Genomic DNA, 27714 nt, shown 5'->3' with positions numbered 1-27714 from the left:
TGTTAACCACTCCCTAATCCATGTGCATGCATTTCCTTGAATCCCTACTGCATTCAGTTTGAGAATTAATCTTTTATGCAGGACTCTGTCAAAAGCTTTCTGGAAATCTAAATATTATTATTATTATTATTTATTTCTTAGCAGACGCCCTTATCCAGGGCGACTTACAATCGCAAGCAAATACAAATACATTCAAGTGTTACAATATAAGTCATACAATAAGAACAAGAAATACAATAATTCTCAAGTGTGACAAACCACAATTCAATAATACAGCAGATAATAGTGAAAGTTACATCAGGATATGATTAAGTAGTGATAGTTACATCAGGATATGATTAAGTACAAAATACTACAGATTAAACACTTGGGAGATTACAATATTCTGAGGTACAGGATTAAATGCAGTAAAATAGGGGGCAGATAAGAGCAAAATAAAGCATATTTAAATGAAGGGTGATAGTGTCCCAGGATACAACAGAGGAGTTCTACAGGTGCTGTTTGAAGAGGTGAGTCTTAAGGAGGCGCCGGAATGTGGTCAGGGACTGGGCAGTCCTGACATCTGTAGGAAGGTCGTTCCACCACTGCGGAGCAAGGGTGGAGAAGGAGCGGGCTCGGGAGGCAGGGGAGCGTAGCGGAGGTAGAGCCAGTCTTCTAGTGCAGGCGGAGCGGAGAGGTCGAGTGGGGGTGTAGGGAGAGATGAGGGTCTGGAGGTAGCTGGGTGCAGTCTGATCAAGGCATCTGTAGGCTAGTACAAGAGTCTTGAACTGGATGCGAGCGGTGATCGGGAGCCAGTGGAGCGAGCGGAGTAGTGGAGTAGCGTGGGCGAAGCGAGGTAGAGAGAACACCAGGCGAGCAGCAGAGTTCTGGATGAGCTGGAGCGGACGGGTGGCGGACGCAGGGAGGCCAGCCAGGAGGGAGTTGCAGTAGTCTAGGCGGGAGAGTACCAGGGCCTGGACCAGGAGCTGGGTAGCATAGTTGGTGAGGAAGGGTCGGATTCTTCGGATGTTGCTCAGGAAGAATCTGCAAGTGCGTGCCAGAGTGGAGATGTGCTGGGAATAAGAGAGGCAGGGGTCCAGGGTGACTCCAAGGTTTTTAGCTGAGGAAGAGGGAGAGAGTGTGGTAGATTCCAGAGGAACAGAGATAGAGAGATCAGAGGAGGGGGAGGAGGAGGGAAAGAAAAGGAGGTCAGATTTAGAGAGGTTGAGTTTGAGGTGATGCGAGTGCATCCAGGAGGAAATAGCAGACAGACAGGTAGAGATACGGGAGGAGATGGTGGAGTCAGAGGTGGGGAAGGAGAGGAAAATCTGAGCATCATCAGCATAGAAATGGTATGAGAAACCATAGGATGCGATGAGGGGGCCCAGGGAGCGGGTGTAGAGAGAGAACAGGAGAGGACCCAAGACTGACCCTTGGGGGACTCCAGTCAAGAGAGGGTGAGGTGTGGAGGTTGCTCCACGCCAGGTTACCTGGTAAGTGCGGTTGGAGAGGTAGGAGGAGAACCAGGCCAGAGCAGTGCCAGAGATCCCCAGGTCAGCAAGAGATGATAGTAGAATAGAGTGATCAACAGTGTCAAAGGCAGCAGAGAGGTCGAGGAGAATTAGGACAGAGGAGAGAGAGGCAGCTCGGGCACACTTAAGTGAGTTGGTGACAGAGAGAAGGGCGGTTTCAGTGGAGTGAGCAGAGCGGAAGCCAGATTGGAGAGGGTCAAGCAGAGAGTGGTTGGACAGGAAAGCAGAGAGCTGGCGGTGTACAGTCCGCTCGAGGGTTTTGGAGAGGAAGGGTAGGAGGGAGACAGGACGGTAGCTCTGGAGGGAGGTGGGGTCGAGGGTAGGTTTTTTGAGGAGGGGAGTGATAGAGGCTTTTTTGAAGGCAGAGGGGAAGATGCCAGAAAGTAGAGAGGTGTTGAGGAGGGAGGAGATGAAGGGGAGTAGAGCAGGAGCAGCAGCTTGAAAGAGGTGAGTGGGGAGGGGGTCCAAGGCACACGTGGTGGGTTTGTGACCCTGGAGCAGGGAGGAGAGGTCAGAGTCTGAGAGGGGCAAGAAGGTGGAGAGGGAGGGCGAGTTAGTAGGGGATGTAGTGGGTGTAGGGGTTGGAGCAGGAGGGGGTGCGGGGGAGGGAGAGGTGTTAAAGAGTTTGCGGATATCTGAGATTTTAGAAGAGAAGAAGGAGGCAAAGTCGTCAGGGGAGATAGAGGAGGGAGGAGGAGGGGGGGGAGGGTTTAGGAGGGAGGAGAAGGTAGAGAATAGTTTACGTGGGTTGTTAGTGGAGGCTTGGATTACAGATTGGAAATAAGCACATTTAGCAGAGGAGAGAGTAGAGGAGAAGGAGGAGAGAAGAGTGCGGTAAAGGTCTAGGGCAGCAGGGAGTTTGGTTCTCTTCCATTTCTTTTCAGCAGATCGCAGTGTGATTCTTGCCGAGCGGAGCACAGAGGAGAGCCAGGGATGGGGAGGGGAGGGGCGAGCGGGTCGGGAGGTGAGGGGACAGAGGGAGTCGAGGGAGGAGGTGAGTGAGGAGAAGAGGGTGGAGGTAGCAGAGTCTACGGAGAGTTGTGAAAAGGAGTCGATAGGAGGGAGGTGAGAGAGAGCAGTGGAGGCAAGGACAGAGGGGGAGAGAGAGCGGAGGTTACGGCGAGAGGTGACAGTGGGGGTAGGAGGAGCAGGGAGAGGGGGGAGAGACAGAGAAAAAGAGATGAAATAGTGATCAGAGAGGTCCAGGGGGGTGACAGAGAGGTTGGAGGGGCAGCAGGCCCTGGAGAAGGTGAGGTCCAGTTGACGGCCAGCTTTGTGGGTAGGAGGGGACGGAGAGAGACAGAAGTCGAAGGAGTGAAGGAGAGGGAGGAATCCAGCAGAGTGGCTGGGGTTGGAGAGATGGATGTTGAAGTCACCCAACAGGACAGTCGGGGTAGACAGAGAGGGGAGGGAGGAGAGTAGATAGTCGAGTTCATCCAGAAAGTGAGTGAGAGGCCCAGGGGGGCGGTACAAAACAATGAGCAGGAGTTGACAGGGAGAGGTTAGTTGGACTGCATGAAATTCAAAGGTAGTGACAGAGAGGGAGGTGAGATCAGAGGGGACAGAAAAGAGTAAGGAGGGAGAGAGGAGAAGACCCGTCCCACCTCCCCGTCCGGTGAGACGCGGGGTATGGGACAGGACGTAGAGAGAGGACAGGGCAGCAGGAGTAACAGTGTTATCAGGGGACAGCCAGGTTTCAGTGAGAGCAAGGAAATCGAGCGAGAGGTGGGAGGCAAAGGCAGAGATGAAATCAGCTTTGTTAGCAGAAGAGTGACAGTTCCAGAGTGCACCAGAGAGTGTGCGGGAGGGGGGGAGAGGCAGAGAAATGAGGTTAGAGGGGTTGGAGGAGCAGTAGCGGAGGGAGGGCAGAGGACGAGGACGGGAGGACAGAACAGGGATGTGAGAGACAGTCATAGCAGGACAAGCAAGACAAAAGGCACAGTAGGAGCAGTGGGGTGGAGGATACAGACCTGACTAGTAGATGGCTTCTTCCAGAGCGCTGGTAGGTTCGGATCTAGTCGAACAGCGTCTCAGCGCAGGCCTCCCCTCGCTGGACTCCCACAGCTAGACTCCCGGCTCTTTTGTTGAGGCTCTTCTGTTGGCTGGCGCTTCGTGCTGGCGCTAAAATAAGCTGCTTGAATAAATGTTGTTACCCCTGCTTGGCAAAAGAACCAACTAAACTGTGTGGAAACCAATCAAATAGCAAAATCAACTGCTAATCAATTTAGCCACTCACCTGGTACTAATCACACACAAACTCAGCCAATTCAAACACCACCTTACAATGTCACCAAATGTAGTAGTTACAATTACAAAAAGCAGGAACTTATCTATCTGCCTCTCTCCCTGGTTCCCTAAATAAACCATGTCGTATGCTTTGCAATTATCCATTGTTGATGTTGCATCCTCAAAAAAATCAAGCATGTTAGTTAGACACGATCTCCCTTTCCTGAAACCATGTTGACTGTCTCCCAGGGTACCATATATAAAGTTACCATATAGGTAATTTTTCCTTTTTGGTTCTTATTATAGTTTCCATAAGTTTCCATACACCGTAAAAACCGGTGTATAAGTCGCTCCCCCCCCCCCCCCCCCCATTTTTGAGACAACAATTTCAGCAGAAAGCCTATAGATCCCACCGGTATATAAGTCTCTCCCCCTTTTTAGCACCTCCTAAAAATACCTAGAAAATAGACTTATACAAAGGTTTTTACAGTAATAGAAGTTAGGCTTATTGGTCTGTAGTTACCTGGTTCGGTTTTGTCTCCCTTTTTGTGGATCAGTATTACTTTTGCAATTCTCCAGTCTGTCTGTACAACCCCTGTGTCAAGAGACTCTTGCATGATCTTGGTTAGCAGTTTGTAAATAACTTCTTTCATTTCTTTGAGTACTATTGGGAGGATCTCATCCGGTCCAGGGGATTTGTTTACTTTAAGAGCTCCTAGCCCCTTTAACACTTCTGCCTCTGTTATGCTAAAGTTATTTAAAACTGGATGGGAACAGGTCGACATGTGGGGCATGTTGTCCATATACTCCTTTGTAAAAACTTATGAAAAGTAATCATTTATTTGCTATTTTTTTCTCTCTTCATCTAAGATGTTGCTATTTGTATCTCTTAGATATTTTACTTCCTCCTTGATGTTCTTTTGCTGTTATAATATTGGAAAAACTTTGGAATTGGTTTTAGCCTCTTTGGCAATGTTCATTTCTATCTCTCTCTTGGCCTTTCTAATTTCCTTTTTGACTTGCACTTCCAGTTCCAAGTATTCTTTCTGTGTATTTTGTTCTTGGTCCCTTTTAAATGCTCTGTAAAGTGCCTTTTTTTCTCTGAATATTGAGGCCATGTTGTGATCTGAGTTTGCCAATGGTTCTTTGACATCTATTTTAGTTATTCTGTCTTTGTTATTTGAAAAGACTAAATCCATGGATTCTTAGAGAGTATAAAAGGGTTAGGGATAAAATGATTGCTGTCATTACCAATAAGTTAATATGGAAAAAAGTAAAGAGCTATCTGAAGACCTATCAGAAAATGATTTATTGTCATAAAACTTGAGAAGGACACAAGAATATTTCCAAGCATTTGAGTATCCCAATTTTAACTATTGTTTCAATTATCAAGAAGCACAAGAATCGTGGTGTTATTAATTTCATTTTCATTGTCAGGGTATGAATACTTTTGAATTAGCATGTTTGGAGTTTTGCAAAAAAATTGCTGAAATAACTAATTGTAGACATCTATTTCTTGTAACTTTATATTCTCAAAGTACACTGCAGACCGTATGTTATTTTGTATATTACATGAATTTAAAAAATATGGTAAAATGTGTTGTTGTTGAGGTACTTTTCACATACCTTTTCATAGTTGTGCATTCTGATAAATCATCTCCTGATCACTCGTTTTATCACCAAACTCCTCAATAATGCGATCCAAGTCATTATTTTATTACTATATCTCAAAAAGCTCTGCAAATGTCCATGATATTCTTTGAGCACTGGATGCAGAAGCAGCTATCTTGTTTGTTTATGGTCATGTTATCTCTGTGGTGCTGGGGCTATGTGTATTGCTCAGATCCGCCCCTTTTTTTTCGGCTTCTCTCGGCTCCAATTGGTCTCACTTGGTCATTGAATGGTTTTCTCTGCTTTTTCTGGAGAAAAAACGACTAGAGACCCAGTAACTCCTTTAAAATTAATTGTATATGACCTTGTGTTCTCTACTTTTCTAATCTCTAAAATTACACGGCACTGAGCGGAGTCCTTGCACGCCACTTCCAGTGCCCAGTCAACCTGGAGGGGCTACAAGCGACACGGTAGTGCTACCCCTGGTCCAGGAAGTTGTTGTGCTTTGTTCCTGAGAAGGTCAAATAGTCCTGGAGATGGCAAGGCGTGTGTCTGTTGTGGTCCAGCTTGCGGGGAGAGGTAGTAACTAGTGTGCCCTCAACCACTGGCCGCCACTGCACACTGGTTGCACTGTGGCAGAGTCTGGACCCAGTGGGCTGCTGGCTAGGAGGTGCTGCTGGTGATGTCGATGTCATTAGTATTCCTCCTCTGGTATGGGGATAGACAGTCCATATGCAGCACAACTTTGCGGTCCCATGGTGGGACTCTCGTTTACACCAGGACTGTAGACAGACTAATTCCCCAGCAAGAACGTGCCAACCCCGTTCACAAATGTCGTAATACGGCTTCAGGCGGACGCCTGCAGCCTGAATCTGGCCACGGGTGATACAGTGTGCATTGTGGAGTGCTGTGCTTGAGTGCAGCTGATGGACTCCTGGATGGCGTTGCGGCAAGCCATCGACATAAGCAGCAGCTGAACATCCCCATCCCTCTGGTGATCAGTGGTGGCAATGGCAAGTTGGACAAAGAGGGTCGGATTGAACCACTCCAGCAGCCCATCGCTCTGAGCATGCAGTGGCGTGGTGTGTTTTGTGGATCCCCAGGCAGCACATCTCAGCAAAGACAAAGACTCAAAATTGCATGTAGCTCTTGCGGGACCTCAAGTCGGCATAAGAAACTCTCCAGCAGTGATTCTGCCACCGTCTATGCCTTCTGGTGCTTCAAAATTAACTTTGTAAAATAGTCCATGGCCACCAGGATGAATCAGTTCCCCCAGTCAGAGCGAGGGAAAGGTCCCAAGATGTCCGGGTCTTGGAACTGCCTCCATTACGCCACGGTGAGAATGGACTGAGGTTGTGGCACAGCCCGGTGTTGGATCTGGTAATTGAACTGCAGCAGTTGCTCAGTCCCCTCTGGTTCTCAGAAGGTCAGCAGTCACTGGAGTGTGACATGGTCGATGCGGATGTTAATGGGAAACCTGCAGAGGTAGTCACGTAATTGACGTACTGCCGCTACCATTGCGAGCAGCTCTCCTCACGTCACACAGCATCTGTGCTCTGCTTTGCTCAGGGACCGGCTGAAGTTGGCCAGCACCCGCTCTCCGTCCGACCACCACTGTGACAGGTCTGCTCCAATCTCCTCATTTCTGGCATCAGTGTCGGGCAAAAACAAGAGTCCGGAATCAGGGAGAAGAAGCCCTGGTGCCTAGGTCAGCAATTCTCATAGGCAGTCAAAAGCGTTTTGATAATCCTCTGTCCAGAATAAGGGCTCCTCCTTCTGCAGCAACCGGTGGAGGGGGGTGGCGATGGTGGTGAAGTGAGCTGTGAAGCGACAGTAGTAGGAGGTGAAACCCAGGAACCCTCGTAGCCCCCTACTGTCGTCCTCCCCACAACTGCAGCTGGGCTTGGCGGGCTGGCTCAGGGTGCAGGAGTGTTGTCAGCTGCTTCTAGGGTGGGGGACTGGGCCCCACCACCCCGACTGAGTTGTTGGGCTTCTCCTTGCTCCGACTGATGGTCACGGAGGGGTGTAGCTGTAGCACGGTCTAGATTGCTGGGGTTCTGGTACTGATTTTCCACTACTGCTTCATGAACGTTAGTGCTGGTCTAAAATAGGTTTCTAAAAAATTTAAAGATTAAAAATAGTTTTCTTAAGTAATATGAAGTCCATATTTAATATCTGTATTTAGTAATTTATTACAAATCATGCAATATTTTTAAATGCACCTTCTCTTTGTGTCTTGGGTTTGAAACATATAAGCGAAGATTGGGAAGATGACAGCAAAATAATGAATAAATGTGTTGGACTAAATTGATTACAGAAAATATGAAGTATGAAGTGTAGGCCTATGTATTTTTTTTTAATGTTTCATACTAATTTTTATTTTTCACAGCAGCACTTAAGTTAATGAAGCCACATTCCAAATCACAGTTAAATAAACTCTGTATCGAAAACTCTGCAACTTTGACAAATAATGAATGCTTGAATATAACGAAAACTTGCAGTCACATATCTCAAAATTGTTCAATGAAAGCAAATATTTCTAAATACTGTATTAACAAATTGAGCTATGGCAATAAAGAGCAGCTTTTTGTTCATAAATATCACAGCAAAGTCAATCGCTAAGCTATCGTTTTACTAAAGGGGACATCAGTTACTCCTGATTTGCTAGCATCTTTCTTCATTGATCAGCCTAATGGAAGTACACCAGCACCAGCTCAAACAGCCTTAAAAATCACAACATGGGGGGACGCAATCCAGCACAAACTTTGCCCTTATGTTTGCCTTTTACCACGTTCAGGTGTGAAATTCTGCCGGTACTCAATACCGGGACTTATTACCGGGACTTAAATGATCTGCTTTTCATCCATCACAGATTCATTCCATCCACTCACACAGTCCATTAGCATAACTTTTCTCAAATGTGCTTTCATTCAGCACAGTTCACGCTGCTTGCATTCTGTTTCCTCATACTGCTTCTGTTTCTGTTAGTTGCTATTGGCCACCATTAACATCAGTATAATCACTGCATGTTGATTGGCCGAGCTTTCCTTCTGATTTCATTTTGGCATAAGTCACAAATCTCCGCCCATTTCGCTTTGTGTCCGTGCTCATTCATTGATCAATCAGAGAAACGTGAAAACAGCGGTATGGAGTAATTATCATTATTACGAAGTAATAATTATTTTCTTTGGTGTGGCGGAGAAACTATCTGAAATACTCGAAACATGAATTTGAAGGCAAAAATCCACGTCAGTGTTCACCATAAATTACATAGTTGACAAATATTATAAATAATTATCATAACGCGTTTTGCCTTGTACCGATTTACCACATTGGCAGAATTTGTGTGAAATTTTCTAAAATGGCAAGTAATGTGTGGGACAGTAGGGATTAACAATAACATAAAAAAAACAGGATCAACGTGTAGTTCCAGATTTGTTAAGCGAGTAAGAATCGGTGTACAGATGGAGGTGTGCTTCACGCTTTTCAAACAACTCAACTTGCAAGGTACATGTTAACCATAGTGACCAATGTTTTGTTTTGTTGTGATCCTAGTATTTCCTGTTATGAGGACTGTAATAAACAAAAACTAAAACGTGAGGTATTTTTTCTTTGTACAATGCCCCCTTTTCTAAAACATTTTGAAGTTTATTTAAGTTAAATGTGAGTTTTCACTTGCATGCACATCTTTAAAAAAGGCAGAAGTAAACCACAGTAATGATATTAATTGAAAATGTGTCTTTTGCCACTTTGCTTCTTGTGCAGAAACCACAATACCAGGGATAAAATAAAATAAAAACTCTACTTTTTATACTGTTTCTGCCTGAAAAATCTTTTTCTGGACTAGATCATGGTAATTAATCTACACAGAAACACAACAGAGAAGCACACATAACCTACTTTGTATCATTTTTATCATAGCACAGTTTTTTTTTAATACCATTTTTTATAATATCGTCCCTTTTTTAGGATATCTTGAAACAAAACTCCCTCTGTACAGCAGTTACGGAATAGAGTAATATTTCTTAATGCTTGTCATTTAAGATTTAACTTAAGTGTTATATTATAGTACATGACTGAGTGATACAAGCAGGGGGTGCAAAGCTTTCAGTATTTTCAGCTTCTTTGTTTATGGTGAATTGGTTATAATTGATCAGTTATTTTATAAAGCTTATTTTGTATGTATAAATGTATCGTGTACCAATATGTATATATTTTTTAAAAAAGTATTCATTGGCACTCAGATTGTCTCAATTTTTAAAATGTTTACACCTCGCTGTGCATATTAGTACCTGTACTTTTTTGTTGAGAATTTCACCCCTGAACCACATTTCCTCAAAATCGTACCCTTAATGCTGAAGTTATTTGCCATGATTGGTACTCAATTGTAAACTGAGGGAAGGACACATTTTCTTGTTTTTAAATCAACACGTTAAAATGTGAAAAGGATTTTTGTTTTAAACTTTAACAAAGTATGGCAAATGTATAATTGTAAGTGTTTAATAAGTAGAAATATTTTCATTACAACCCCCCAATTTAATAGTGTATAGGACTGTTACAAGGAGGGCACTAAATATTTAATAAAAAAATAGGCCAAAGTCATGCTCAGTAAGTGTCATTCTCCTATAAAAGTACGGTAACACTTTCTAAACTGTTCAAGAATTTACTGTCTTTGTTCTTCTATCAGCGTTCTTTAATGTCCAAAATTAATTTCGTTTTGAGATATGAGTTGGCGTTTCACAAGTCAAAATAAGTTCCTAGGAATTTTTTTTTTTTTAGTCAAGCTTATTGCCACCTCGTGTTTTGTTCCATTATAAAGGTTTGCAATGGCAGTAATGTACAGCAAAGGCATAGTGTAAAGTGTAATGACAGAAGCATGGCAGAAGTGTGGGGAAATATGTGCTAACATGCCCATTTACAACTAAAAGGTGACTGTACATTTTTCTTCGGTTTCAAATCTAGGTCAGTTGCCCATCATGTTGTAAATCATTTTAATGTTTGGAGGTTGGCGTCTATGCAAATAAATCATTTTTAAGGAAATATCATACACACACCCACATGCAAGGCCATGCTTAATTATACTGATATCAAAGGAAACAAGCTAAAAATAAAATTATTAAAAAAATTTAAAAAAAAAAAAAATTGAATATTTTTTTCTTTAAATCCATAACTTCTGAAACACTAAATCATAAAAAAGGTAAAACTTATAAGAAACTAAGACAAGCAGACATGTTTTGGTTCATGCCCTCAGTACTTTTTACCTTATTATTTCTTTTAAGTGAATGTAGTGCTCTTAAAGGGAAAAGGACACTTGCAGTCTGCAAACTCTCCTTAATCTTAACATGAGCAAACCCTGCCATTCTGATCAATATTTCCAGATTGGTTTTTTTATGCTATATGCATGCATGTTTGTTTGTGTGTGTGTAAAGCACTTTGAATATAGACTGCTTTGGAACCCAAAGGGTAGCTTTATTGATTTAATTGTTGTCATAATTGATGTGGAGAGTAAAAGCAATCGTGGATTAGCGGAGTGAATCACAAACAAGTAGTAAAGCATGGTATAAGTACAGTTAACTGCCAGACATACTGTGGCTTATTTTTATAAGGGACATCTTTCTTTCAGAAAATAGCCTTTTTGAACAATAAGTGAACCTCTAAAGGAGTTTGAGAAGAGGCCTCCATGCACACGGCTGCTTCCTCTGCACAACTCAAATGTCACACTTCCAACCCCATAAATACCCCCACCCTCAGTGTCAAATCTGAGCAGTTACTCTGCACACATGAGAAAGACTTTCCTTTATGCAATGTGATTCAACTCGTTCAGACTGGGGGAGGGGGTTGTCTGCTGTTGTGTGATTTTAGCACGGATCGAAGCTGTGGGCGAGGCTCTCGGTATTAGACACAAAAAAAGTCATTTTAAACAAAATGTCAACCATATTTAATGTTTTTTTTTACAAAAATGACACTTCCTGGCCTTTTTCAAAATAGCACATTCCCACATAAACACCACTGACACTACTCATTTCTATCATTTTCCATGTTAACTTTCAAATTTAAGTTTTAAAGTTAAACAGTTTTCATTAGGATCATGGGTCTTGTTCACTCTTGCAAAATCTTTAACCAGATCTCTTTTTTGGTTATAAGTAACCCCACTATTTGTCAACACATTATTTTCATTGTTTAACAATAATGTTTTGTTACTATGTAATAATAATAAATTTAAAAAAAAATATGGGTTATTCATTTGCTTTTACGGTTTGACGCTCAGTGAAGGAATTCTCAGCAGAAAGATGTATGTTCAGGGCAGTGAAATAAATGGCAATTTCCCTTCTACTTTTCCAAGCTAAATGTCAGAAGAATTCTGGAAGAGGTGGAGGACAACTGATTGACAATGCAGTGAAATCATTCAGAAAAGGCAAAAGAATGCATCTACATCAGCAATTCTTTGTTCTAGGGAATGATATTTTGATCTTATTGGTCAGAAAGTACTGTAATTCAGTTCAATGTAGTCTGCAGTCTTGGAATTCATTTTTTTATTTTATTTTTTTACTTGGTCCTTTTTGTTAATAAAATGTAGCTATTTGTGTACATGAGAAATGTTTTGGTCAGGTTAGGAATTATAAAGCACTTCTTCTCAAACTGAAAATGTAACAGAAACAGAAATTAAGGAAAAACTTTAGTGTCCACGGTTTCATTCAGAAATGATTCGTACAGTTCTTTTATTTTTAAATAATAGGCCCTATTCACACCTCAGAAGTTATTTAAATACTTTTTCAAAATTTGTTGTTTGATTAATTAAGTTTGATATTTATCTGACAATGCAAAAAACACAGATGTTTATTTATGATTAACTGTACTTCATTTTCTATGTTATCTGAATCATTATCCAAAACACTTGTTGTTTTACATACCAGTAGTTTAAAATGTTATGTGTCAGTGTCAAGTCTACTGCTTTTACTTTCAACAAGCTTTTACATTATTAATGATAATTCAAATTAGTACTGTAGCCTATTAATAAATGTCACAGGGGAGACTAGTCAATGGGATTTTGCTGGGGATATGTATTAAATGGTGTTTTTGTTTATTGCTATTTCAAGTTCTCCCTTGTACAGATATTCAGGCTCTCCCTTGAACACTGGTTCAGGTGCACCTGTTTTGAGTGAAACTGAATGGGGGAGGGGGGAGAAGGATGAGATAAAAGAAGACAGCGGACCGACAGAGGAAGACCGGCAAGGAAGATTACTGGGAATGGAAGTGGACAAACAAAGAAACTGAAAGGTGTATTCGGCAAGAAAGGGAAGAGAGAAGTAAAGCGAGCTGGGAGTGGAGCGAAAATAGGGATTGAACTGGACTGAGTGAACTGTGATTGAGACTGAGATTCCAAGAGAACAGCAACAACCAGAGATCTTTATAGCCCGCTCAGGAAAGAGTGTGCTGACAGCGAGAATATAGCCACACTAGCTATTCGTGGCTGTGGGAGGAGAGAAGTGTAGATCTGAGTGTGGCTTATACTCTGCTTTGGAAGCAAGATATGAGACTTCACACTGACTTTGGCCAAGAACGGAAAGGAATTATGGTATGAAGTATATCTATGGATAAATGAATCCATAGAATTCATTTTCAGAGTTCTACAGTTATTTACTGCTTCAGACACAAATTACATGAAATGGTAACAAATGTTTCAACATGTTTCAACAGTTCTATAGTGTTACAAGATGGCGAATGTAGCAACATTCGCTACCACACATAAACTCGGCTTCTCTGCGCTTATTCTTTCCCATATGATTTGTTAAAAGCTTCAGTGTTCCTCTGTAGAAGCTGGCAGCACAGCTAGCGAAACGTTGGGATTATTGTCTAATATATAAATGATTTATTCAGTATTCATTAGTATGCAGCCATGCTATACGCTATATATACGCATGGTCATGTGATGCTGCTTAACCAATCAGAGGTTATTTTTCAAAGCCGGGTTATAAATATACAGTATATATTTGTTTTCTCTCTCACCCTCGCTGTTAAAAGTGGGTGGGCAGAGCCCCCCCTGTTTAAAATGTGCGTGGGCAGTGGCCCGCTGGCCCACCTGTCTCTGGCGCGTATGCCCTTTGCTCCATTATTCGAACAAGTATTATTCTTTTTTGCACATTCTGCATGCAAATGGGGATTTGGATGTGAGCTGTATTCAAAAGGAGCACCTATTGCTCATAAACATACAGATTACACAGAAACAAATGTAGTGAAATTAATTTTGAATTGCACTACAGCATTCCCGTCTAACTACTGACACATATTTAAACTTTTTTTCGGTTACATTATTACACGTGATACCAGTCATTATACAGTTGCTAACTGGTAGCAGAATCTGCGCCTTCAGTAAATGAAGCCACTGAACACTTATGTCATGTCATTTTGAATTCAATGTGATGCAAAGCACAGACACATTTATGTGATTGTTTACATGAACAAGACTGAAATCCGATTGGTACATAAGAACATAAGACAGTTTAATCTCATCAAGCAGCTTCTTAAAGGATCCCAGGGTGTTAGCTTCAACAACATTACTGGGGAGTTGGTTCCATACCCTCATAATTCTCTGTGTAAAAAAGTGCCTCCTATTTTCTGTTCTGAATGCCCCTTTATCTAATCTCCATTTGTGACCCCTGGTCCTTGTTTCTTTTTTCAGGTCAAAAAAGTCCCCTGGGTCGACATTGTCTATACCTTTTAGGATTCTGAATGCTTGAATCAGATCACCGCGTACCTCAGGTTGAGAACCACTGGTCTCCTACAGTTTCAAGAACACTGATGTGTTAAACAAAGTTGTATTCATGAAACTATTATTGATATTGGAAAGACTTAAAAAAAGAACATTCTTCACAAGATAAATCTTAATAAATAAAAGACCTATCAGAATGTGTGTTATTTGTGAAAATTATAAAATAATGATATTAATTGAAAAATATAATGTTGCAATTCTTATGGTGAAAACAGTTATTTTATTCCTACAGCCACTGTAGAGTAGCAAATAAATTGATTACGCCCTGGGGAGACTTCTGTAATACTAAATACTAATGAAAAGGCCAATGCATTTTAAAAGGCTTATTCGAGAACTGTATACCTTCAAGAGGAAGACTCATGGACATCTATTTTGAAGGAATACCAAAGTTATTTTATTATTTTACATTTTATCATAACCAGGGTGAAATTCTGCAGTACACACCAGTACTCAGAACCAGGGCTTATTTGATCTGCTTTTCAACTCCTCTCTTCAACCTTAAGCCTTGGCCTTGACGGCAACAAGAGAATGACAGATGTTGCCTGTAATCATGCAATGGTCACACGGTCAACAAACCTACAGTCAACAGACAAGATTTTGCAAACCAATCATAAACATGTTTTTTGTCACGTGAATAAAAATATCATTGCAAAAGAAGGCTGCTACTGCTGTGCTTTTGGTACTGATAACAAAGTGAGCAAAAAGTGTGAAAAAAGAGAAAGTGCCGGGTTCACTGTTGGATAACGAGGCATGGCAATCTAGGCTGCTTTTCAGTAGTTCGGGACAAACACCAATCACAAAATGTTTTAGTACAAATATTTATTGTGGAGAATGCGGAGTACGCGATTTTACAGAGAAGTATGTTGTATATACACATTAATTTGGCATCAAACCTAACTTGGTTTGAGGGCTCGCTGCCTGGCCAACTGGACGAGGCTGAGACCCCCATTGATAAAACATAGAAATTGTTATTAAGAAAGGTGGAGATGGGGAGGTGGTGGGTTACGATGAAATCGAAACTCAACTGAGAGGTAAGTGAAGAGGGTATTTATAGTGCTAACAATCTTAATTAGCTAATGTGTAAATTGAATGATTCAATTTGGTGACGCGGAGATGGGTGTCTGACCCTCCTCCCGAACTTTAATTATAAATTTCATTAAAAACGTAATGTTGGAATTCGTAACGTTTGTAAATCACATTCAGTCTATTCTGCATTTTCTATAGCAAGTATACAGTATATCATTTTCTATCAATATAAGGTGACATCTACTGATTTGTAGTTAGGTTTCTAGACAGTTGATTGGTGGTCCCAATATTTTGATGATACTTTAATTTACATATTTCAACATAAGGAACACAGTACAGTACACCCAACTTTACATAATGAAGCTGTAATTGGATCAATTGTAATGTCATTTTTTATCTGCAGTTTCTTCTGGTTGTTTTTTATAGAGTATGTTTATTACCTACAAGAGGCAGGTTCAGTCTTTAATATATTTTCTTTTTAGCTAACAGGAGTTGCGTGACAACTGTAAATAATAATGTTGTAGTTGATACAACTGTAAAAGTGTACTTCTAAATACATTTTAATGAAAAGAGTGTCTATGTAATTACATTGTAACGAGCATATCATCACATTAACAATGGAATTTCCTTATAAACAATGAATAAATACTTGAGCACACACTTAGAAAATATGCACACATGAATATACTGTAATTTTGTATTGTAAATGGTGTAAAGATGGTCTGATATATCAAGCTTGCCAGAGCCCTTCCAGGTTTTCTCTATGATTTTACTTTTCTGTACGGTAAAGAAGGTTTGGTATGACGTGTATACTGACTTTATAAATCATGTACAAGAAACCAACCAATCACCTTTAAGTAGTTGTACAAATTCCAGTACATCATCTTAAAGGAATTAGCTATGAAGAATGAACTACATATATTTAGCCTAGAACAAAGACAAATTAGGATGGAAATGACTGAAGTCTTTAAAATCTTAAAAGGAGTTGAGAATAAAAACCAGGACCAGAGGACATTGTTGGAAATTAAGTGGAGATAGACTTAGGTCAGAAGGAAGGAGTTACTTCTTCACACAGAGTGGAGAGTTACCTAGTCATGTTGTTAAGGCAGAATCACTTGGATCCTTTAAGACCCAACCTGACAAAGTTTTGAGATCAATCAGCTACTTGGAACTGGGCAAGCTTAGATGGGCCAAATGGCCTCCTCTCATTCATACATTTTCCTATGTTCTAATGTTCTTATGCTCGTATGTTTTCAGAGGCTACTACACACCAGAATTTGATAAGGGGTTCTCTGGATAAATGAAAACATGTAAGTATGACATATAGTTAAGCAGGCTATGGCTGACAGGCACAGACAGAAAGATTCCATGCATCAGCATTAGTCATTTTCTGTGCCGGATATGTTTGTCCGAAATGTATGCTTACATGTCACCAGTCCAGACAGTCATGAGTGCAAGGAAATAATCTTAAAATGTTATCACAGTGCTATTGTTTCTCCAACACAGAAACAGCAGCACATGCACAGATCAGGTTTAATTGAGAGACAAAAAATGTATTAAAAGAAAGCTGAAAACCTTGGGGGTCTGCTTTAATGATCAAAGTGCCACCACTCTAACTCTGTCCAGCTGGGGGTTTCCTCCTGTGGTGATTAATTTACCCACTTTTACAATTTTTAGGGCGGCAAGATTCACAACTGCCACTTTTTAGATCAATAAAATAAATCCATTTGTTTTATTGTACATGTTGGTATTGTATTATTTTATTCCCACATGTTATGGTCTATTTAATTAGTTTCTCCAGTCTATTTCATTGGTACATCGCCTTTTACACATCTGGAATCTGCCTTGTCCTAGTTTACAAGATACATTTTTTGCAGTGATGTGTGGCATCGTGACCTCAGAAAACCTGTAAGGGTGTTGCTTAGAAAGTTTATTTGGGAAAGATATCCAGAGCATTATGTATATTTGTTTTAATTTAGATTATTCAAGGAAGAACATCCAATGTACTTGAGTATCATCCCCTTTAGGTGTAAAGTGACAGTGAGAAACTTCCCTGTGCAAAAAAAATAAATAAAGTTTGTGTGTTGAGGTTCACAGAGAATTTGCCACTGGGCGAATCAAGAACCAAAACTTCTTTTTTTCCCCATATCTGTTTTTAGAAAAACAAATAAAAATGGGTCAACTTAACCATTTGTACACTAGATACTGGGACACATTCAAATTGCATTAACTAGATGGCAAGTGGAAACCATGCATGCATTAGGCAGTACCTCTGCATCCACTGAGAAATTCTACATCCTTGTAGCCTTTAAAAATCACTTCCTTGACTTGTTATTTGCTTTAACACAGTTGAAACAACAAGGGGAAGAAAACAAATGTTCCACACAATTGCACAGTATTTAAGAAATTCCTAAAATAAAATGATTGTGGTTAGATAGTCTTGAAAATAATCCATGTTCAAAAGCTTTCCTATTCTCTAAAGAAATAAGCTAGAGGTTTTTGTTTTTTTTAATAGAATCCAAACTAAGGAGTTTAACAATGACATACAACATATGTCTTTAACTTCTGAAGAGAGTAATGGGGAATTCCTGACCCACCTGCCAATAAAGAGAAGTTTGGGGAAGTCACTTTTCACAAATGGGTTGTATTGCACACAGTACTATAGGATATACTGTATATTTTCAGTGTTTAAGCCTATTCAAAAAGGGTGGAGAATCTGAAATGTTGTTGGCTGCTTCCAGAGGATTTTACCCACCACAACTCCAACAAGATTTACAATACCAGATTGACTACAACTATATTTGTTTTTGATACCAGCACTCTCCTGGTATCTGTTGGTCCACAGGTAATATGAATAACCGCTTTCATCCACTGACAATTTATTACATACATTTTTTTATAATTCAATTGTCATGGAGTCCAACTTTTCAATTATTATTATTATTCACATGGTGAACTGTGATCTCCCTATAAACAAAACACAACAGTTACATTTCTAAATGTAATAAGGGACAACCAAATAATGCTTACAAACCCATAAGTGAAATGAAGCTGTTGTTGGTTTAGTAACTTTATTGGATAGATTGTTTTCCCCCCAAAAAATAACTAATAACAATTTGGTGTAAACAGTTTTGAAACTCCAGGCATGCACATTAGTTTCACCTTTCCTTGCAGTAAAAGACTGCAAACAATTACTTAATATAATGTGCATAATCTAAATAAAAAACAACCTTTACATTTTCATTAAACAAAACAAAACTGGGTGGGTGTTTGCCCATGTTCCAGTTGATGGGGACGTGGATGAGGCAAGATGGACTAATGAAGAAAGACCAGAGGGGTGAGAGGTGGGAAAAGGGCATTCAGTTGTAGACTAAACTATGACTAAAGGAAATACCAGTGAAAATGATAGACATAAAAAAAATAATAATAATCAAAACTGCCCCAGTTGAGGGGGTGGCTAGGAAAAAAAGAGTCTCACCAAGCCCCCCTCCCCACTACTCACTCAAACTCAGTCACTAGGACACAACTTTATATAAAAAAAAAGAAAAAAAAAGACACAGAATTTTCAAAGTCACTGCTATTTGTTCTACATTTGTCAATAATGTTTCTTAGGATGTTAACTGTTTAAATGTTGTCAAACTGCATAATTGTGAGATTTGTTATTTAAAAAAAAAAAAAAAGTAATTTTCACTGTGGGACATCTTTTAAAAATAAATTATTCAGTTTCAGCAGTGACACTGTGAATTTCTTTAAGATATCCCACAGTGGAAATTACTTTTTTTTTTTTTTAAGTAACAAAAAAAAAAATCTATTATGGTGCTGTTCTCAGGAAATGTAAATTTTTAAAATCTTATGAATCGTTGCTGAAAACTGTAGAACTCATTGACAGATTTACAGTTGTGTTTAGGTTATGTCACTGATGTCACACATTAAGTGTTGTGGTTGGGCTAGGATTAAACCAAAATCTCCTTTCTCTCAGTCCTCAGCTCATTAGACTAAAGAGCCTACAGTACTTACCCCAGAGGTGACAAATGGAGCCTATGGTCAACAGGACAATGATACTGATTAAAATTAATTTTCCCAATACTTCAATTGGTTTTTCCTATGAGGAAGCAGACATCCAACAAAAGTCCACTTTTTACAAAGGAGGAAGCTGCCTTTTTTCATTATTATTTTTTTATTCACAGTGTGAGTAAGTATTCCTGTTTGCACTTCTGTCTGGAAAGGAACCCCAGTCTGGAAAACGATAGGTTACGGATGTAACCCCGGTTCCCTGAAGGAGAAGATGACAACCAACCAATACTTTTGGGATATACCTGCCATAGTTAGGTATTCATTGAGCATTTTAAAAAAAACTATACCAAAGCCGTCGCGAGGGAGTGTGAGCGGACAGCATACGAGGGACGCCTTGCTACCGCCATCTAGTGTTGGTGGTGTGCGCGTACAATCTCAAGAACCCTTGTGTAGAGGGATCTACCACATTAAGTTGGAAGAACCTGTTGAATGTATGCGGAGCAGCCTTGCTAGCCGCAGCACAAATGTCAGTCAATGAGGCACCTCGAAAGAGAGCTCATGACGTAGCCACACCTCTGGTAGAGTGTACGGCCACCCTCCCAGATGGGGGTAGGCCGGCATTATTATACGCAGTCAATACTGTGTCCACAATCCGTGTGGTCCAGTGGTTAAAGAAACAGGCTTGTAACCAAGAGGTCCCCGGTTCAAATCCCACCTCAGCCACTGACTCATTGTGCGACCCTGAGCAAGTCACTTAACCTCCTTGTGCTCCGTCTTTCGGGTGAGACGTAATTGTAAGTGACTCTGCAGCTGATGCATAGTTCACACACCCTAGTCTCTGTAAATTGCCTTGGATAAAGGCGTCTGCTAAATAAATAAACAATCCAGTGGGACAGTAGCTGCTTCGAGAGGGCCAGGGTCCTTTCACCATAGCAACAGAAAACCTGGTCAGACTGACACAGCGCTTTCATCCTATCCACATAACCTCTCAATGCCCTCACTAGGTAGAGGGAATTCAGTTTCCTATCATCCTCCGAATCAAAGGGAGGCGGAAGGAAGGCCTCTACTTCCACTGCTTGGTTCAAGTGGAAAGCTGTAATCACCTTAGGTAGGAATGCAGGGTTCATGCGCAAAGATAGCCTGTTTCCATTATCCCAAACACGCATACAGGAACTGTGCACAGACAAAGCCTGTAGCTCACTGACCCACTTAGCAGAGGTGATGGCCAATAAAAAGGCTGTCTTCATATAGAGATATTTCAGCTCTAGGGAATGTAAAGACTCAAACAGGGCCTTAGTGAGAGTCTTGTAGAGGAAGCCATAGCATTCTGCAGTGTACTAACGACCACATCTGAGAGCCCAAAGGCAGACAGACGATCCCGTTCAGGGGCCAGACCCACAGTTGGAATCTGCCCAGTTCTGGGTGCCAGAGGGTGCCTTGCATCTGACTGAGGAGATCCATGCACAGTGGGATCTCCCAGGTCTGGTCCTGCAGCAGCTGGCAAAGGTTTGAAAACCATTCTCCTGGGCCATTTGGGGGCCACCAGGAGAATTGTCGCTTTGTCTCTCCTGACATTTTCGAGAAAGGCAGGGAGCAGCGGTATTGGCGGGAAAGCATACAAAAGTGCTTTGGGCTATTCGTTGGCTAGGGCGTCGACAGCCAGTTGACCTCCGCAATGGTGGAGGGAGGCCCACAGGGGGCAATGAGTCGCCTCTGCTGAGGCAAAGAGACTCTGGCCGCTAGGCCTAGTTCCCAGGTTGCTGCACCACCAGGCACAGTCATTCGCCTGGTCCCCTGTTCCGCTCCCCCTGGTGGATCAGATGTCGCTGCACCTCTACTAACCCACCCTCAAGAAGAAAATGATAAGATGGATAATGTGGAACTTGAGAGAAGGTGATTGTGTGGCCAGTTGCGGCCCTTTGTGTTGCACACATGAGGGGGAGGATATGTAGCAGTTCAAAGATTCTGCACATGGGTATGTGTGTGAGTTTGGTGGCTGTTGGCCATCTTGGTGACGGAACAGCCTGGAGTCAAGATGGCCACCGTTTGCACAGCCACATGGTTTTGAATATTAAATTGCTTAATTGATTGTGTAACTGGAAAAGTGTGGAATGTGGCCAGGTAGTGATTGATTGATTGTCAATCAATCCCTGGTCACAAGGTATAAAAGAGACAAAAGAATGTTTGTTGGAGAGAGAAAAACAGTGAGTAACAAACAGAAACAGAAAGTGTCAGTTTAGTTGAAGCTTTGGTGCTGTCTATTTTGAAGAGTTTTGTTTTGTTCCTGTGGTTTATTTGTTTTGTTGTAAATAAAAGAGCACCAACAGTGTAAATTGCAATTTCCGTGTCTGGGTCTAATAATTGAAGCGCACAGACCAGCCTTGACCGGGTCTGTACCACAGTGGGAAAAGATTTGTTTGGGAAAAGAATTATTACTGGTACTTTTCACCACCCATTTCCACTGTGAAGGGACCAAGCCAAATGACACATACAGTACTGTGCAAAGGTTTTAGGCAGGTGTGAAAAAATGCTGTAAAGTAAGAATGCTTTCAAAAATAGACATGTTAATAGATTATACAGTATTTATCAATTAACTAAATGCAAAGTGAGTAAACAGAAGAAAAATCTAAACCAAATCCATATTTGGTGTGACCACCCTTTGCCTTCAAAACAGCATCAATTCTTCTAGGTACACTTGCACAGAGTCAGGGATTTTGTAGGCATATAGTCAGGTGTATGATTAAACAATTATACCAAACAGGTGCTAATGATCATCAATTCAATATGTAGGTTGAAACACAATCATTAACTGATACAGAAACAGCTGTGTAGGAGGAATAAAACTGGGTGAGGAACAGCCAAACTCAGCTAACAAGGTGAGGTTGCTGAAGACAGTTTACTGTCAAAAGTCATACACCATGGCAAGACTGAGCACAGCAACAAGACACAAGGTAGTTATACTGCATCAGCAAGGTCTTTCCCAGGCAGAAATTTCAAGGCAGACAGGGGTTTCCAGATGTGCTGTCCAAGCTCTTTTGAAGAAGCACAAAGAAACGGGCAACGTTGAGGACCGTAGACGCAGTGGTCGGCCAAGGAAATTTACTGCAGCAGATGAAAGACACATCATGCTTACTTCCCTTCGCAATCGGAAGATGTCCAGCAGTGCCATCAGCTCACAATTGGCAGAAAACAGTGGGACCCTGGTACACCCATCTACTGTCCGGAGAAGTCTGGTCAGAAGTGGCCATCATGGAAGACTTGCGGCCAAAAAGCCATACCTCCAACGTGGAAACAAGGCCAAGCGACTCAACTATGCACGAAAACACAGGAACTGGGGTGCAGAAAAATGGCAGCAGGTGCTCTGGACTGATGAGTCAAAATTTGAAATATTTGGCTGTAGCAGAAGGCAGTTTGTTCGCCGAAGGGCTGGAGAGCGGTACACGAATGAGTGTCTGCAGGCAACAGTGAAGCATGGTGGAGGTTCCTTGCAAGTTTGGGGCTGCATTTCTGCAAATGGAGTTGGATTTGGTCAGAATTAATGGTCTCCTCAATGCTGAGAAGTACAGGCAGATACTTATCCATCATGCAATACCATCAGGGAGGCATCTGATTGGCCCCAAATTTATTCTGCAGCATGACAACGACCCCAAACATACAGCGAAAGTCATTAAGAACTATCTTCAGCGTAAAGAAGAACAAGGAGTCCTGGAAGTGATGGTATGGCCCCCACAGAGCCCTGATCTCAACATCATCGAGTCTGTCTGGGATTACATAAAGAGAGAGAAGCAACTGAGGCTGCCTAAATCCACAGAAGAACTGTGGTTAGTTCTCCAAGATGTTTGGGCCAACCTACCTGCTGAGTTCCTTCAAAAACTGTGTGCAAGTGTACCTAGAAGAATTGATGCTGTTTTGAAGGCAAAGGGTGGTCACACCAAATATTGATTTGATGTAGATTTTTCTTCTGTTCACTCACTTTGCATTTTGTTAATTGATAAATATAAACTATTAACATGTCTATTTTTGAAAGCATTCTTACTTTACAGCATTTTTTCACACCTGCCTAAAACTTTTGCACAGTACTGTATATCCCCAATAAGGTAACATTAAAATGCTACATTAAAAAACTTGCTTTATTCAAAAACCCAAACATGGCACCCAAAAACGGTAATCTCTTTTGGGTTTGGGTAGTTACACCTTTCCTTATAACAAACCATCATTTTAAAAGCAAGTATATTTAAATTACATTTTCACAGTTTTTTTGTATTTTTTTTTACTTTCTCATATCTTTTTATGATATATGCAATCGTTCTGAATAGGTTGGAGTGCTGTTGCTCAGATATTGGGTTTTAAAGATTATTTTTCATATGACCTTGTCATAAACCGTTTGAACTGTTTTGAAGAGCCCAGCCATTTATTGTAGATTTCTGTGACTACATGTACCACACTTTGACCCCTCATTGATGTTGCTCTAAAAATCTGAAACAATCAGATTATTTCAGTTTTTGCTGTTTGAAAAAGAAATCTATGTTTACAGCTATACTTTTAGCCTGTCTTTGACTTCCTGAGCCATTTCATGGGTGGTGACATTTTCCCCACCATCACTGTCTTATTTCATGTCAATAACTAATGAGCTGCAGTAACTCACTAACTTCATTAAAGAGCTGGACTTTTGAAAACATTTGTTCACTGTCCCAAGTCACACGTAAACAAACAACTCAATATGAACTACTTAGAACAAAACAAAAATGTAATTCTGGAAATTTTTAAAAAAATTAATTCAGGGAAAGTAAAAAAAAAAAGTTTAAAAAAATGTAGTTTGAAACTACTTGCTCTTTAGAGAATAATAACAAGGGGTTTCAGTTGACTATAAACCATGCTGCCTCTAGTCTTCCAGTTTAAGACATCTAAGAAACCCCTTGATTTTTCTCAGTATTATTCTCTAATAATGGATTCAAAGCCTATTACCATGCATGTATATCATAATTATGGTTTCACTTAATTGGGGGAAAAGATGAATCCTTAAATGACTTATATCATCTTCTTTCAGCCATTCTGACTTCTGCTTGTACATTTTAGCAAGAGACACTTCCAGTTATGACATGTCACAAGACACAGGGAAATGTCTGAACATTCCAAATGACTTTCTAGAACTGAGCCATTGGAAATCACCACCACTCTAGAATTTACTGGACCGGTGTGGTGTTAAAAATACCCCGGAAGGTTTTAAAGTGGCCTGGGATTATTTTCAAAGTCATCTAATTTTCTTTAAACAAATACAATAAAATAAACACCATTTATTATAACAGCAAGGCAATCTGCATAGATCTTTATCAAAAGTGACATTTTGAATAAGCAAAAACGAAAGCTTGTCACGTGCAGTAAGTTGACATACAACCAAAAAAGAGATTTGCATGTGGGTATGCAAATGCTTACCCTTTACTGCAATAGAAAGTCACAGCGACTCATTCTGGGAAAGCTACAACCATTACCTGTCAGGATCTCTCCTGTCGTAATTCAGAATCTCTTGATAGAAAATCAAATGTTGGGGTAAGCCCTGTACATTTTTAACAAAGGGGTAGTCCCTCAAAATTACACTGAAGTAAATAAGTGGCCTAAACTGACACGTTGGCGCATGTCCTCGTACAAACTGTTAATAGTATTGCATAGCATATCACTATTGTATACTATTGTTCTGAAAAACCGGTGTTTTAATTGAGGGTTTCACAAACATAAAGGACCTACTCAAGCTTCGAAAAATTGGAAATTGCTTTGATATGTAGCATAGACTTTTGTGTAAATAGACTGTCCTTCAAAGGTCTTATTTATTTGATATGCAAAGGACACCTCTGTATTCTGTAACTACCCTTTCAGTCAAGATCTTGCAGGGTTGAAAGTAGGGACTCGGTTGGCAGGTGCTTCCAAAAAGTTGACTGTAAATTTACATTACAGGATATACAGCCTATTATCATTGGTCACCTCCAGAACAAATGTCAAAAACAGTGCCTATTGACAGTGTTATTTTATGGGTTTCTATGTTTCTATGTCACACTGGAGTCAGATTGTCAGCTATATATAGATTTAAGCAGTAAGACCTGTTCAATATGGCTGGATGGTTGCCCACAGCAGGATATGAACTCCTTTGAAGGCTGTTTCATTATAGGTCTTTTACAGACTGGAACAGGTAAAACAAGATTTGATTGAAGTTTGTAGCTGCTTTTTATATTCAGAGGTGATTGATTAGATTTAAATAGATCAATAAATAAATCCCAACATTCATACATTCATGTTAAAATGCATATCATTGTGTCAATTATAAATTGTGACTATATTCTTATATGTTTTGATTTCAAGTGCTATAATTGGCATTTTGCCCTCAGATGAAACTATGCCATAATGTGTCTGTAGAGTCAAGACTGACAAAATACCAGCTCACTAAAAGGACCTTTGTGGGTTAGGTTGTAGCATCATGTGGAAAGTCTGGCCACCCCTGTACTGTTACTGTTTTCTCTACTTCCCTCCCCCTAAATGTTTATTTCTGGGCTTTCAATGCTTTTCCAATTATCTCAGACATTTGTATTAGTGTCTGACAAAACCACACTACTAAACTGTCAAATACTGCAAAGGCATCCGTGGTTTTGCAGTTGCGCTGAATATATCCTGTTAACTGCTGCATGTCAATGGTGACCCAAATTCAGTTTGGCATGTCTGCAGGAGAAGGTAAACTTGGCTTTTCCAGGCCAGGTATTTATTCCAAGTAAATATCATCCTAAAGTAATTCATTACTTATACCCATTAAACCTGTAGTGAGATGACCCTCAGGACTGGAGTTGCTGATCCTTGTCTTAGCTGAAACAGACCCTGTACTGTTTTTACATGTGCCTAGGATTTAAATGGTCACATATGCTCTATGTGAGCTTGGGTGAACTTCACATTTGTATCACATTTGTATTTAACAACTAAAGAGATCCACTGCATTATTCTGATAAGACCTTTTGCTACTTACAGCATATTTCAGTTATGACAAGTGAAACTGAATGCTACTGATACAGTATACACCTTATGAGCTGGATTGTTATCTTTCATTGTGGGGCTGAAATTCCAGAGAAAGCTAGGCCTATGCAAACACCATAACAATAGGTTGCCTGGTAACAAGACACACCTCTCGAAATTTAAATTCAGCCTTTTCTGTAAGCATCAGGTATCACTTTACTGTTTTCTACAGGGAGATGTTGCCATCTGGTGGTCAGCAGCCGCATCTAAAGATTTAACATCGTTAAAGCATTGCTAAGTGTAATAAAGAACAGTGAAAGAATTGTAAGGCATAGGTAAGCATATTAAAAAAATAAAAACATGACAAACTATGGTAAACTATGATAACTTCATAGTAAAACATAGGAAAAGCATGGGAAAACTGCCAAATGACTGTGTAAAATGACCATGATTAACTTTTATAAGGGTCCACACAGTATGTATTGTGAAATTTTTCATCCTCTTTACCCTCCCTTTAAGAAAATATACCTTTGAATTTTTGGTGACTTTCAAATTGGCTTCTTTTCAAATCACTTTGTTAAAAATTAGTCAGTCAGTATTTAATTGTCTTTGTTATTAATTATTATTATTATTATTTATTTATTAGCAGATGCCCTTATCCAGGGCTATCCAGGGCCTCATTAGTCCCATAGCAACAAACTCCACAGTCGTGCAAAATACTTAACGATAGACTTTCATGAAATAACACGATACCTCCTCCACTTCCCCTATGTAAAAGAACGCTCTTCTCTGGGATACGGTCTTTCTGTCCTCCTCTGTAACGTAAGTAAGATTTTCACAGTTCTATAATAATTTGTGAAAAAACAAATGGTTGGGGATATCAAGCCATTTTACGCATGTCGGGCTAAGTGTGCGCATATGCGATATGTTTTGTTTTTCACATATTATTGTTAGGATTCACATGTAAAACAAAAGCTGTGAAGCAATTCACAACTGTTCTTCTTTAAATTAAAGTTGGTTTGAACGCTGTAGCTGCTGATCCAGGAGCATCGTCTGATGCGCCTGGAGTACAGAAGGATGTACCGTCTGATTGCACGCACTGGTGTCAGGCAGGATCAGCAATACAGCCACCTTTTGGAAAGGCTGGACCACGCTGATCAACAGCACCAAGATGTGGTTGCGTTGCACGCCTAATTTCTGCGCACAATACGATTCCTTTTCTGCAAACCCATTGGATGGAACTGAAGGAGTTCTTCCCATACAAACTTAATCTAGTCAGTGTTTGTCTGCGTCTTCTCCATCCATCAATTTTTGTCGCAAGTACGTTGTAAGTAGGCCTATGATTTTATATACCCTTATAACTAATTAGCAAATACACACACATAATGTATTTATTATATTAACAGCGTTTGTGTAAGTTTCCACATTTTCTGCATAATTAATTTTAATATTTTAACAAAGTACCTGTGTTTGAAACCAACACATCATGAGTTGTTTTTAATATATTTGTTCCACATTAACGCATATTTGTGATTATTGAATGCACAATCCTTTTGTTTAGCACAT

This window comes from Acipenser ruthenus, chromosome 5, assembly GCF_902713425.1.
Source record: "Acipenser ruthenus chromosome 5, fAciRut3.2 maternal haplotype, whole genome shotgun sequence".
Lineage (NCBI taxonomy): Eukaryota > Metazoa > Chordata > Actinopteri > Acipenseriformes > Acipenseridae > Acipenser > Acipenser ruthenus.
This window is presented reverse-complemented; position numbering follows the sequence as displayed.